Source organism: Felis catus, chromosome F1, assembly GCF_018350175.1.
Source record: "Felis catus isolate Fca126 chromosome F1, F.catus_Fca126_mat1.0, whole genome shotgun sequence".
NCBI classification, from domain to species: Eukaryota; Metazoa; Chordata; class Mammalia; order Carnivora; family Felidae; genus Felis; species Felis catus.
Genome location: NC_058384.1, coordinates 52,092,855 through 52,105,925, shown reverse-complemented (window position 1 = coordinate 52,105,925; position 13,071 = coordinate 52,092,855). Strand labels below are relative to the sequence as shown.

Sequence of the window (13,071 nt, the reverse complement as noted above, 5' to 3'; positions counted from 1 at the left end):
AGCCTCCTGAAACAAGCCTGACGTGTAAATTCCTTTGCTTATTAAAACTGAAACCTACTCATCAGGAGTGGTCTGCCTCTTTTTTCAGCCTTTCCTTCCATGTATGGGGGGGCAGTTTTGAATTTCACCCAGAGAACTCCCAATGTTGCAAACCAATAAGCAGCCACAGAAAACTACTGTTGGCCAAAACAATACAGTGAAGTCCATCCATCTATAAGCACAGCTTAAAATGACCACAGTCTGTCTTCCCACCAGCTTCCTGTGTTAAATCACTAGATACAACTGTCATCAGGAAAATCCAGGTCCTTTGACACCTGTTGATTTATGCTAGAATGAGTTAATTTATGCTAGAATGCACTTATATGGCTTAGAAATACTTATATATCCAAACACAGATTCTGCTTCTTACAGGCACTGTTACTTACTGGTTTCTGCAAGATTGCTGCTACTTTTCCTTGTTTAGTGAGGGAAGAAAATTATCCGTTGCCACCTTCCTACCATATCCTAGGCCAGAGGAAAAGAAAATGTCAGGCAATGTCTTTGACCTCCAAAGCAACTTTCCTTACTTTCCAGGTGACTAAATTAAATAAACTGCTATTAATATCACAAAAGTATATAATACCTAAGGTGAAACCACCTTTAGGAGATTATTGGTATCTCTCTCTCCATCCAGATTCCTGGGAGATGGTAGGAGAGATGTTTGTTCTCTTAACTGTAGGAATTTAAAAGAATAGATTTTTCTCATAAAATAATTATCCAATATATTGATGAATACCGACAGTGACCAGAACTGTAACTGAGATAAAAATCCTAGTCTCCATAAGCAAGTAGCTGGTGTTATGAGTTAAAACCCTTTAATTCAACAAGGCTAAACTCCCCAACTAGGTTTATTTGTTTTAAAAAGTTTTATCATTTACCTAAGCTGTATGTAGAATATGCATATTTTCCAGTTACTTGTATATGATCTATGCATTTTTGAACTTCACAAAGAAGAAAAAGGTCAAAGGGAAACACTACATGGCCATAAAAGAGTGACCTGAAATGATGTGACAGTACATTTAATAAATATGTCTGAATTTTTATCAAAGGCAACAATGAAATTTCCATCTCCTAGAACAGAAGTTAATTTACTGCTAGGAAAATGCTACAGCCATAAAAAAGTAGGAATAGAGAACATTTATTTGTTGTTGTTTTTCTAATTGCACAGACTCCATTTCAAGTGGAAATAAAATGTCCTTTTGGAAGTAGGGTGGAACACATTTACTTCCCTTCTATGTCCAATCAGATATCACAGTATCAAAAACTATATGAGCCAAATGTTGACTTATTTGTTTTTCTATTGTTACCTTCTTTTCTCTTGTTTTTCTTTTTGTTACCCTAAGATGTAAAGAGTCATGATTCCAGAAATGAGACCTAGGACAGAATTAGTTTCTATGGAATAATAATTATAATGACAACAATACTTTATTAGCTTATGATGTGTTTAAATTACATTATGAATATATATATACATACATATGTGTATATATATATATATACACATACACACCCATATATCAAATTTTAAGGGTAATAAACATGGCAAGCAGTGGTATTGGTGAGAGAGCATACAGTATTTGAGACTGGGGTTGGGAAACAGAATGCCTAGTGTGTAATTTATTAACTGTCACTTTGCAGATGTCTCTCGACCCCTCTGCACACCAGAGTCCCCACCTGTAAAATGGTGAGGGCAAGAGTATCCTCCCCACTGCTTTGTTGTGAGAATGGAAAGAGCTGGTACATGCAAAGCACTTGGAACAGCTCTTGTTCATGTTCTTAACAAATTATAATTAGCTTCTACCAATCTTCATCACAACCTTCCAAGGTTCATATTTTTAATCCCCATTTTCTATACCGGGAAACTGATCGTAGATGTTTCCATAAATTTACCAAATTTACAGAATTAGCAAGTGGAGATAATGAATTGTGAGCCTAAATTTCTCTCTCCAGCTTAATACACAATTACATTTCCACACTATTAGTACAGCTAATACTACTTATCAGGTGTTACATATCCCTGCTTAATTTTTCTTATTTGAAAAATAAGGAAAATTGTAGCACCTGGAAAATGATAAGTGCTCGTTAAATAGTAGCTCTTATTACTGTTCTTAGGATCATTACATTTATTTGCCCTTCATTGTCAAAGTCTTTATCTTCTTGTTCACTTTTTCACAGCATTGATTATCACAGTTAAGTCACAAAGAATTTATATATAACAATTTTGTAACAGGGAGAATATGTTATTAAACAGACTTCATAAACTTTCAGGCAGTCTGTTTACAACTTGGAAATGTAAATATCATTTACATTTATGCACATTTCCATTCAAATATAGGCACCTTTCCTAATTGTAATAATTATCAATCATTTTTGTTTTTGTTTTTGATCCCTGGCCTTAGTCCCAGATTTTAATTACCATTCTTTTTCAACCTACTCTGAATTTTACCTTAGAAACAGATTTCTGCTGGGGTCTTACTGCCTCTATACATCTCAGACAACTTGACATAAGAAGTGTGTCTGCATATCCGTGTTGTTCCCAGATTGTCTACTTCTCTCATTTCCTTGTCTGTCAGCAGAGCAACATTTAAAAATGTTCCTCTCCTAACTCTCCTCCCATTTCTTGACTTCAGGTTATCTAATGTTTCTATCCTAATGAATTAACTTTTAAATTCCTCTCAACAAGAAGAACCAACTTGCCTATACATTTCTATTATAGCTAATTCTAACTAAATAATTTCTAGCTACATCATAAATTGCTTAAGTAACACAAGGATGTAGTAAGTTAAGAAAAACTGGTCCAGAACAAGTCTATCAAAAATAGAAAGCATACCTTACACAAAATATGAGATATTTTTAACAAAAATTCTGTCTTTTTGAATCTTAGCAATCTTGGATATTCTCAGCTGAAGATCAGGAACTTGCACATTTGTAGTTAGAGAACTTGCACATTTGTAGAGATTCTACAAAGCCTGGAGATCTTATTTTCTGATTGACCAATACAAAACTTGCCAAAGTGTTGATAAAGCCAGTCACTTCAAATCTCAAGTCAGACCTAGAAAATATGAATTACATTACTGGAAAGTAGAAGTCTAACAACTGATACAAACTATTAGTTAAGAATTATAATAGCACCCGTAGTAGTTAAAATTTTTAAGTATGTGTACTCCACGTTTTACTCCATATTTTATGCACAATAATTTACCTATAATAAAGAATAATCTGCCTCTGAAATAAGTATGCCCATTTTGATACATCACCTCATCTGTTCAGACATTAAATGATTTGCTGAGTTCATACAAATTGTACGTAGCAGAGCTGAAGTTTAAACCCAGATCTGTTGCATTCTAAGATCTGCGCTTGTGAACACTTATCTAGATCCTGTGTTTCTTTGAGCTAGCACCCCATCTTCTTTCCTTCATGAGCAATGAGTTTGAAAGAACATCCCTCTACTTCATTACCTGACAATAATTCAATGAAGTGGACCAAATTCAGCCACAACTCTCCTGGAGCAAAACCTGTTTAAGATACGACTCTTTCTTTGTCACTTGGGAGCATTTATATAGAGAGAATATCCTATAAATTCCTGGCCCTTATGCCCTCACTCCTCCTCCATACCCACACACTTAATCTAATCTATGTCCATGGTCTTATTTCTCCTGAAAAAGCTTTCAGGGGCCTTCAACAAATGGCTAAATGAGGTTGTGGTTTGGATCTTTAAAAATACAATGCACATATGAATCTGAAACCTATAAACTTGGTCTCATTTTGTGTCATCTATTACCCAAAAGTTTTCTAAAAGAAATCTCACTCCAACTATTTCATACTGTAAATATTAAAAAATGTCTAGTTCAAAAGTTCTTCTGGAAGGGTAATGGTTTGGCAATCTCTTCTCCAATATTTAAAAGTCTGCACATTCATATTCTGAGCAGAGTGCTAAATAAATCTGCAAAGCCCTTTTAATAATTTCTCCCTGCGGATTGCACACAGTGTTTGAATCAGGAGGTTTTGATTACACGAAACCATTGAGAATAGGATTGTTAATTCCTCAGACACATGAACAGAATGAAAGGGAAAATCTTCACTGAAAAGATGATTAAAGACTTAAAGGGAAATGGATTAAAAAGTGAAAATTAAAGGAAGTAAAATGCCAAGGAGCATGTGTATTTGGATATGTTTTCATTTCCCCAAATACACAACTAAAATTAATATGCACTGAATCTTGCAGTGACTCAGTGACCCTGTCCAGCCAAAGAATGAGATCATCTTGACAAACAAGGTCTCTGATTAACTGATTAAGATTTTATCTATTCATATTTTTAAAATATTTAAAATGACTTGAATTTTTAATTCCATTAACACATAACACTAATGTAAAACAGGTAATTCTGTATGATTCCAAGTTGGTGTTTAAAAAATGAATGAGCACTCAATATCCTTATGTTAAGGTTTTATCCAGGGGTGCTTGGGTAGCTGAGCCAGTTAAGCATCTGACTCTTGGTTTTGGCTCAGGGCATAATCTCAAAGTTCATGGGTACCAGAGCGTGGAGCCTGCTTGGGATTGTCTCTTTCCCTTTCCCTCTGCCCCTCCCTTGCTTGTGCTCTCCTTCTCTCCTTCTCTCAAAATAAATAAAGAAAGAAAAAAAAGAGTTTTATCCAAATGTGTACTTTTACGCATTGTATATTAACATTCCCAACACTTGCCTTTTCTACAACTAAATGAGACTTTTGAATATCAGCTCCCAAATAAGTATGTTGTCACAAAAAATCCTTTTGATGCTCCCCAGACAACAGTTTCACAGTTTCTCATCTCCCTCTCTCCAGCCCCTGGCCACCACAATCTGTGTTTTGTCACTATGGATTCACCTATTCTGAATGTTTCATATAAATGGAATCACATAATATGTGACATTTTATTACCGGTTTCTTTGACTGTGAGATTCATCCATGTTGTAGTATGTGTCACTATCTAATTCCTCTTTAAAGCTAACTAATATTCCATTGCCTGTATATACCACAATCTATTATTTGTTTATGGGCATTTGGGATGTTTCCACCATTTGGTTATTGTGAATCATGCTGCTATAAACATGCATGTATAAAGTATTTGTTTCAGTACCTGTTTCAGTTCTTTTGGGCATGTATCTTAGGAGGGAATCTGCAGGGTTATATAGTAATTCTATATTTAGCTTTTTGAGGAACTACTAAATTGTTTTCCACAGCAGCTGAAACATTTTATATTTCTGCTAGCAATGTACCAGGGTTCCAATTTCTTGATATTTCTGACAACACTTTTTTTCTTTTAAATTATAGCCAGCCCAGCAGGAGTGACCTTATACCCCTTGTAGTTTTAATTTGCATTTCCCTTTTTTTTTTAATTTGAATTTCCTTAATGACTAGTAATGTTGAACATTTTTTCATATGCTTGTTGGCTATTTGGATATATTATTTGGAGAAATATATATTCAAGTCCTTTGGCTGTAATTTAATTATTAGTTTGTCATTTGTTGCTGAATTGTGAAAGTTCTTTACCAGTGCCTGATAAATATCACCTATTTAATAAATGTATTGATTCTGAATCTGAAAGTGTTCTAGATTCCCCTTCACCTTTATTTTCCCTTAAATGACAGGTAATTCCAGAATTTTTTTATCCCCTTAGACCCATCTCTAATATTTCTGCATATGCTTCTGATTTATACATTCAGATATCATAAAATCATGATTTTTTTCCAGGACTGTGTACTTCTTCCTCTTTGTAGCCTCTCTGCTCACCATCAACTCATACTTAGGGAAAGAAAATGTGCAACATTCTTATGAGTAATACAGATTCTTCCCCCAATGTAACTTAAAAGAAGCTATCCCTCAATCATAAGAATCATTTTTATTATCATTTCCAAAATCATGAGAGTTGTTGTTTTATGTTTGTTTAATGTAAGTCAAATTCATGATCTCCTACCTGCATTTTACTTTTAGAAACAAATAAAATAAAATGACTTCAAATTTCTATTATTGAAAAAATGAATATTCTTTAGTAAAGACCATTAACATGATGTCTTAGAAAAAAGCTTTTCAGTTTCTCCTTTACTTTTTCCTATATGCAAATTCATCATTTGTAACTGTAAATGTTTCCTTACTAAAACTTTTCCTTAGCTATATTCTCTCTGTTCCAAAGCTTCGAGTTTTGGAACACAATTATGCCAGTGACTAAGCAATGTGGGATTTTAGTTTTATTAAAAGGGATCTAACTACTTACTTTATATGTCAACAAAATCATTTTTGCATGCAAAGAGGAGTTCAATAAACTGCAAAAGCCACTTTCAAAAATATGTCCCCTAAGAATGTGAGTGAATATTCTGATATTGGTTAATTAAATGGGAAGTGCTTGATTTTAGGAAGATGATTATTCCTCATTACTTTATCACAATGAAAGCATGTATGATGACCATATACAATTTAATATACTTGGCTCCTGTGGATGATTCTACATTGTTTTTGTCTCCTTGATGAATTAGTTAACTTGAGGAACTGTTAGTATTTTTCTGTTGAAGCCAAGCTTATTACCCGTGCCCATATGTCTGTAGTAAGAGCAATTGGGAATATAGAAACCTTGCATCTGGAAGGAGTTAGCTTTGCTTCCTCTGTAATGGCTTCCAATCATTCTTTCTAAAAAACCCAGTCTTACAGAAAAAGACTAGACTTTCATGCAAAACTCTGTTAAATTAACAGTTCATCATTTTATAGTACACTATAATGGAACTCTATGTTCAGTCATGTGCTCTTGTTCACACTCCTGAAATCTCATTACAAAGTCAGTCTTAGACATATGGCTGAGTCTATAGCTACTTACTTCTTAAAAGAGGACTGAAGTTAGTCTCTCCTTACCTCATTTATCAAATATGCATGCAAAATGTGATCTTATATGTCAATTTCACTTCTTTTTTTCTTTTCCTTTATTTCTTTTTCTTTATTTCCTTACTTCCTGCTTTCTTTTCTTTTTCTTTTGAAACATTAGATTCAGTTTATTTCAAAAATATCTAGCTTCTTTCTTGAACATTAATTCTCATACCCAAGAGATGTAAAACTATAACGCCAGGTGAGAGGTATCGTGTTGTATGTACTAAAATCAGATTGTTAGTAACGACATGCCCAACATGCAGGCTTTTGTTGAAATGTTAAATTTGCCATTTATGTATTGCTATGACTAAAGCTATATTCAGCTTTGATTTGGTGGGCAATTGTATGTTCCTTCTTGCTTGGATTGGTATACATTGGTTCTTGAGTTTCTTGTTGATTTCCAATAGTAAATAACACTGGTGTATTTCCGTGAGTGTAGGATGCTCTTGTGGTTTGAAGAAAAAGAGTTGTTAATTTGGCTGTACATCAAATTAGATCCTGAAATACAGGGCACTTGCACACAGGATGCTCATAGGTGGGTCAAGTTATTTCAAAAAGAGACATTAATTGTGTTACACATTTAGCCCATTTCTTTCTCTGTGTATCATCATATTGCTGTATTGCAGTGGGGTACCACTTAGCCCATTGCTTCCATTGTAGGGGAAACTTTTCTAAAGCAGCCATTTGTATTGCTTTTATAGTTTTGGGATGGCCCCTTGTGAGGGGCCAGAGTAACTACACCAACAAATTTCTTCTCAGGTTGGCTTTGCCACAGACTTTCTCATTATTGTTTCTATTTCCAGTAAGGTGGGTTGTGTGTATATGTTTTTAAAGGATCTTCTGGAAGAGTAACAGTGAGAGGTTATTTCCCTCAAATATTTTCCACATGCTTATTAGTGGTGGTCTTGGTAGGTCTGGCAAATTTTCTTAAGTAAGTAGTTGTTATTTTGGATGGAGAACTACCATCCTGAAAGCAGTCAGGTTTCTCCATGGGATTGAATGCCTTTTACAAGAGTTATTGTTGCTGAAACACCCAAGAACTGTGTTGCTTATGGTGCACAGCCAAGAGGGCAATCGTTCTAAGACTCAATTCCATTGAGTGTTATGGAAAACTGGCAGTTGGTATTGTGAGGTAAGGTTAGGGAATGATGCACAGCTGGCTGTTATTTTGACTTTTCATACACACCTTGGCTAAGGTGCTTATATGTTTTTACACATTGCTTGTTTTTGTTTGTATTGATTAGCAGTCATTGAGGGAATCCATGGTGCACTAAGATGAGCAGAGTGGGAGCCAATGTGGCAATTTCCCCCCATCTCTTTATCCCAAATGTCTCCATTGGGCCCTGTGTTTTCTTGCCCTGATTTTCTGAGGTTCTAAATAGTTAGCTCATTGGCCTCTTAGCCAAGAGTCAGTAAGAATATGAACTTCAGGAAAACATTTGTCAAGGGCAACCTCTAGTGCTACGAATATTGCATGCAGATCAGCTCATGTGACACTTTGGTCTTTCAGTCATACAGAAATTGGAGTGTTTGAATAGAGGTGATAGGTTTCAGCTGTGCATTATCTGGCTCCCTTATACTTCATGCTCATAGCATCAGTGAAGAAAAGCCATTGCTTTTCTTGGTTTGAGAATGCTGACCAACCTCCATGTAGTCCCTACTGAAGGTTTTGGCGAGTTAACCTCAATGGCAGAATATGGTTATTTCTTCATTTCTTCCAGTAGAGCCAGAATTATTTCAATCATGTAGGTGTAATTTCCATTTTAATAAAAAGGCCTCTGTTGTGATCCAATTTCACAGGGAGATTTTTCCATTACTCAGAGCATAATAAGAATCTCAGTCCATAGAATAATTGCCTTTGTCCCTATAAGGGCTTCAGTTAAGATAAATGTCTAGTATGCCAGCCAGGATTGCCTCTTTAGTAGTTAACATCTTTTGGTTGAGTCTGAAAACCACTTATACCAAATGCCTGTGGGTAGGCATTTACCTGTCCATTTGGTCCAGAAAATTCTAGAAATAAACTTAGGGGTGGCTCAAACTTAAAATTGTAAGTCCCGTTTCCAAGGCTGCAGTGAGAAAGCCAAACTGACAACTTCCTTTAGTTTATCCAGTGCCTGTCATTTCTCAGGTCCCAAGTGAAAAGTAGAGGACAGGTTGTGACTTAATAATGAAGGCCAACAAATATTGGAAGCGAGTAATATGTTGGACCAGAATCCAAACATTTCTTTTCAGTATTGGGTCCAATGTAGGAGATTGGAGCACTAAGAGTTTACCTTTTAAGCTACAAATTGGGAACAGTAGCACTTCTAAGCTCCAGATGTAGCTCCCTAATTTAACACTGGGAGGTCCCTCATACTTTATGTGAGGAAATTGTTCATCCCTTTATGATGACCTGTGAGATAGTATCTTGGTCAGATCCTGTGAGGAGGATGTCATTTATATAATGGCAAAGCTGAGTTTCTGGTGGGAGTGAGAAGCAAATATCTAGGTCCAAAGGGCAAAGCCTGTATGTGATCAGGGAAAGGCATACTATTGACCCTCAAAGATGAAGATAAATTGTGGTTGAGTCTCCTGTGATATATTTACTGAATAGAACATATTAGCCAACTCTACAATAGCAACGATTTACCCATGTCATTTTGAATGTCATCCTTTAAAGTATAGATATCTGGTAGAGGTAGGTGCTTACACAGAGACAAATTTATTTAACTTTCTATAGTCAATAGTTAGTGTCCACTTATCAGCAGTTACTTTCAGTACAGGTCATAATGGGGGATTGAAAGAATGGTTGGAATCAGTACTCCTTCTTTAACTTAGCTATAACAGGTCATAATCCTTCAGTGCTATGCCCAGCCCTACCTAAATCAGTATTTTATCATATTTACCATCCACACTGGTAGGGAAAGTTGACTGTTTCTTTCCAGGTCATGCCCATCAATCAAGAGTCTAACAGCCTTAGATATGTTCCATTAAGTTACCTACTGACTGAGGATGTCTAAACAATGGGAAAAGGGATAGTCTCCTGGAAGGGGGTGTGCGAAAGGTGACAATCAGGTAGAGCATCTTTTACCAAAAAGATGGGCCAGTTTAACAAAAACTGAGCCAGTTGTAAGATTCAAATTCATTAACTTTAATTAATCTTCCTTTCAAGCCAGTAATCTCCTGGGGCTGGTGGGTAGGGAGGAAACCCTTTAAAACATGAGTACTTTCATGGATTAGGAATATTTGAGCATCTTTGTCTAACCAATTGGAGCCAGCCAATGTTTGTCCATTCACTCATCATGCATCCTTTCATTCATGGAGCCCAGACTTCATTCATCATTCATTCATCCATCATTCATTCATTCATTCATTCATGGAGTCCAAACTACTGTTGTTAATGTGGTAAAAGACTAATTGTCTACTTAAAGGGGCCAACTTTCAAGAAATACAGATCCCTATGTGGGGACAGGTTCCTGTCACCAGCTGAGATCACGGGTAGATGAAAAAGGTGAGGCTGCTTCCAAAGAAGATACCTGTCACAGATTATAATGTAATTATAGTGAGTATTGTAATTGTTCCACTGATTTACTATATATCGTGCAATTTAGAACCCTTTATCTCTTAGAGTCCAAAATAACCTCTCTTATACATCTCAGATTAATACTTAAGCAGGGGCCTGGCTGTATGTGACTTGTTTGGCCTAGGAAGGGGTGGCCTCCCCATCGATAGTAATTTAGATTAGGCCTAGAAGTGGATTGTAGAATTAACAAGCAACACTTGGCTCAGAGTTTGTCTCCCATGAGTTTCTATTAAATCCTGGGCAGCTATGCCTTCTTTAATATTTTTGCATCAGCCATTATTGTCTGTAAAGGGGATTTATATTTGTTGGGAGCCCCCCTGAGAAACATCTGGATGGACTCAGTACTCAATTCAGCATCCTCAGGACATTCCAAGTCATCATGCTGAACTCTACTCATTGTCTGGTAAACCCAGTCTGACATGCCTAGCTGAAGATCTTTGGTCTCAGCTAATGTTTTCTATTCATAGTTGGCCTGTCCATGTGGGCCTAATGTAAGGTGGGCTGCCCTCCATGCCATGGAAATTCATATCAGGGTTTATATAGACAGGGATCCAAAGCCTCTTCTGGGGGTCATTCCCACCTTCTGAACTAATTGTGGGGTTCCTTTGGTAGGGACACCATTTTCTCATCCTTATTATGTCACCCAATTGTTTAATTTCAACCTCCGGTAGATGGAGCTCCAACCCTGCCAGATACACCATACAGGCAGGTAACCCCTTTTTGGTTAGTTCCTGGATAGATCCTTAAAGAGACTCTGGGCCTCAGGGTGAGAGAAAGGACATGTTATCTCCTCCAAAGGACAACCAACTTGACCCTTCCCCATTTTTCTTTTCTGTCTTTATTATTTTGAGGGTGGTTACCAGCAGAGAAGAGTAAATTATCCTCGCCACTATCACAGTGGTATCATCCTACCTTATCCACTAGAGGACACCAGGCCTCTTCCCCAGGATTCTCCCCCCAGCCTTAACCTAGAGTTTAAGCCTCCTCTCCAGGTGGCAACCTGATGAGAAGCAGTGGCAAGAAACACTCAACATGCATCTGTGCTTTGAAGTACCTGTTTTTTTTTTTATGTTCATTTATTTTTGAAAGAGAGAGAGAGACAGAGTGCAAGTGGGGGAGGGGCAGAAAGAGAGGGAGGCACAGAATCTGAAGCAGGCTCCAGGCTCTGAGCTGTCAGCACAGAGCCCAATGCTGGGCTGGAACCCATGTACCTTGAGATCATGACGTGAGCCAAAGTCGGATGCTGAACTGACTGAGCCACCCAGGCACCCCTGAAGTACCTGTTTAGTAGGCTATCCACCACCTTCCAAGTCCCGAGAGGGGTAGGAATAGAAATCTTCTTGCCCTTAGTCACTTTAAGTAATACTTTAGCAGGTTCAGCCCAAGGGTTGGTTTGGATGTCACTCTGGGGATGGGCTAGAATGAGACCATCTGCCATAACAAATCCTAGAGTGACAGCTGCAGAGTCATGCCAACTGTTTACAAAGGTACCTCCCCAACTGCACTCAGGAGGCTGGCTTTGGCCTGGCATCACTGACTTATTGGCTCATTTGTCTGCCATAGGAGTCTCCAGAGAGGAGGATATCCTCTTGCCTCAGAGTACCCCAAATCTTCAGCTATAGGGACCTCACTCACTAGGGCTCATTCTGAGTGATGGGGAGCCCACCCTTGGTACAGTGGTTTGCTCTCCTCCCCTTTGTCTGTTTAGGCCCACAGGTATTATAATGTCAAGAATAGCCCAGTGGGGACCCAGGTGTGTGTGCTGACCTCTCTTCTCAGGCAGCTGGCACCTCTGATACCCAAAATCAGTTCCAATGGTGTGAGTTCACTCAAATATTAATATTGCTTGGCCAATCCAATGAGGCACAGGGAGACAACAAGAAATATAGAGTGTAATACAACACAGAGCAATGCCACACCAGAGTTCAGGTGTTCCAAAGTTTGAGTGCCAATCACTTAAGGCCATCCTGGATCATTTTGCTGACTGATTGTCTTATTGATTGGGTAGGTCCCATCACTCATTTCCTGATCAACTCCAAAATTTCTCCCCTTTTCCTCATCACTACTTTTAAGTGGTTTGAGGGATTTTGAGGCTGATCAAGTAAAATGATATGACATAATGTAGAGTTGTAAGATATTTGAAGAGGTTATGAGCATAGATTTCAAAAACCGTAGAAAGACATCAAGGAGCCTAACACATTTAAGGAGTCTACACATACCTAAGCAAGATAAATACAGACAAACACCACACCTATATACAACACAGCTAAATCTCCTGAAAACAAATAACAAAAATATTTCTAGGAGTGGCCAGAGGAGGAAGGGTAACATACTGTCACCTTCATGGAAACAAAAATAAGGCCAATAGTTAATTTCCTGTTTTAGTTTCCTATGACTACTATAACAAATTGCCACAGACTTGGTTGCTTAAAACAAAAGAAATTATTTTCATTTTATCATTCAAGAGCCCAAAGTTCCAAAATCAAGATGTCGGCAGGACCACGCACCCCTCTGAATGCTCAATAGGAAAATCCTTCCTTACCTTTTCCAGCTCCTGGTGGCTTCTGGTGTTCCTCGAC

The 13,071-nt window shown here is 37.4% G+C and overlaps 1 long non-coding RNA gene across 1 annotated transcript in view; it reads right to left on the bottom strand.

The window, feature by feature from the left end:
• Window positions 1-13,071, bottom strand: part of LOC123382941 — a 111,066-nt gene that overhangs the window by 1,595 nt on the left and 96,400 nt on the right. Inside the window, exons 3-4 of the long non-coding RNA XR_006592143.1 lie at window positions 2,870-3,091; window positions 426-504 (exon numbers count right to left, since the gene is read on the bottom strand). This is a non-coding gene — a long non-coding RNA (uncharacterized LOC123382941). The remainder of the gene's footprint in view (window positions 1-425; window positions 505-2,869; window positions 3,092-13,071) is intronic.